The sequence below is a fragment of the Vombatus ursinus genome, unplaced genomic scaffold (genome assembly GCF_900497805.2).
Source record: "Vombatus ursinus unplaced genomic scaffold, bare-nosed wombat genome assembly UNPS02009573.1, whole genome shotgun sequence".
In the NCBI taxonomy this organism is placed as follows: domain Eukaryota; kingdom Metazoa; phylum Chordata; class Mammalia; order Diprotodontia; family Vombatidae; genus Vombatus; species Vombatus ursinus.
Genome location: NW_020949351.1, coordinates 13,633,311 through 13,635,642, shown reverse-complemented (window position 1 = coordinate 13,635,642; position 2,332 = coordinate 13,633,311).

The window sequence follows — 2,332 nt, the reverse complement described above, 5'->3', positions numbered from 1 at the left end:
TAGATAGATAGATAGATAGATAGATAGATAGATAGATAGATAGATAGGTAGGTAGATAGATGGCACAGAGTGAGTTGAAGATGAAGGGGTGATATCTGGAGAATAAAATTAAGGGGTGAGAGAGGATTATACTGTGAGAAGAAGAAAGAGAGAGGTAGAATGGGATAAATTATCTCACATAAAACAGACAAGAAAAGGCTTTTACAGTGGAGAGGAAATGGGGAAAGGTGGGAGGGAATGAGTGAATCTTTTTCTCATTGGATTTGGCTTAAGGAGAGAATAACATACATATTCAGAGAACAGGAGGATGATAGAGGGGAGGGCAGATTGGAGGAGGGGGTAATCAGAAGCAACCACTTTTAAGAAGAGACAGGGTCAAAAGAGAGAATAGAATAAGTGGGGGACAGGATAGGATGAAGGGAAATATTCTTAGTTTTTAACAACATGATTACTATGGAAGTGTTTTGCATGACTACAAATGTATAACCTGTATCGAGTTGCTTGCCATCTCAATGTGGGTGGCTGGGGAGGGAGGAAGAGAGAAAATTTGAAACCCAAAGTTTTAAAAATAAAAGTTAAAAAAAATAATTTCACATGTAACTGAGAAATAAGATATACAGGAAATGGGGTATAGAAATCTATCCACCCTATAGGAAAATTGAAGGGAAAGGAGATTAGAGAAGGGGGAGAGATATAGAAGGGAGGACAGAATAGGAGAAGGGGTATTCAGAATGCATGCCATCTTGGGGTTTGGGGAGGGATGAGATGGGGAGAAAATTTGGAACTCAAAATCTTGTGGAAGTGAATGTTGAAAACTAAAAATAAATTAATTAATTAAAAAAAAAGAAAATTCGCTTCCCCCTTATTCATTCCTGATTTCTGCCTTTTGTATCTTTACCAATGTCATTACTTTTGCCTGGAGTGTCACAAGTAAATACCATTTTATTTATTAAACCTTTCCTCAGACCCCTACCTTTCAAATTGAAGTCATAAATAAGCTCTCTTTCTTCTCTAAATTCTCATTAATTTTCATTTTTACCTTTTAAAAACTTTAAAATAATACCACAAATTGAATTCTAGAGTAGCAGAGCCAACAAAAGGTCAGGGTGAGAAATTCTTCCAGCCTAAAACAATTTAGGACTTTGGAAGAAGAGATCTGTGACATGGGGATAGAGGTTGACCAACAGCTCACATGGATGAAACACTAATGGTGTGACTACATGTTGCTGACAGAAGCAAAAGCAGCTTCAGGAGCTCCTAGGTAAAGATGGTAAGAGGACCAGGGAACTGGTTAGAAAGAGATTACAGGAAACTTTTGGTAGCACTGGATGCAGGCCCAGACACCATTTATCAACTCCATTGCCTATATTCAGTTCTGGCTTATAAAGGTAGAGATAAAAACTTCTGATCAGGAAGAATTGGAGCCCTGATGAGCAGTATTGATTTTTGTCACAAGGGTCAGGAAATTTGAGGAACAATATCACTTCCACTTGGAAGTAATGGTCCAAAGGAGTAGTGGTCCTAAGGAACCATCTCGTTTCTGGCCCCAAAGGTACCAAAATTCTTGAAGAGTCATGTCAAATGCAATTCTAAGGATCAGGGCAGAGCTGGAGAGCAACGACCACAACTCTGTCCAGACAACATTACCTTGAAAGCACCAAAAATTTCCAAACCCTCAGAACTAGCACTAAAAACAGCTGGGCAAAAAAATTTAAAGCTTAAGACAATGTCCCTCCCAGCCCCATATCGGCAATATCCAAACTTTAACATAAAGACCAAATTCAAGAAAAAAGTGTGGGAAAATGAGAAAAGTATTATAAAAGAATCTGACTAAAAAAAGTTACTATGTTGACAGAGAAGATCAAGACATAAACTCAGAAAAAAGACAATGAAGAAAAATATCTATAAGCAAAGCCTCAACAAGGAAAAAATGTGTATTGAACACAAACCTAAATTCCTGAAGGAGTTAAAAAAATATTTCCAAATTCAAAGAAGAGCAGTAGAGGAAAAAGAAATGAGATTGATGCAAGAAAATTTAGAAAATAACAATGATAGCCTGGCAAAAGAGGCACCAAAATGCTAAAGAAAATAACATCTTAAAAAGACTTGGTCAAATGAAAAAAGAGGTATAAAAATTCAGTGACAAAAATCACTTCTTAAAAAACAGAGTTGCTCAAACTGGAAAAGAAGTACAAAATCTCACTGGAAAAATTTTTTTTAAATAAAATTGGGCAAGTGGAAACTAATGACTCCATAAGACATAAAGAAATCATAAAACAAAGTGAAAATAATGGGGAAAATGGAAGAAAATGGAAAACACATAAAAAAAAAA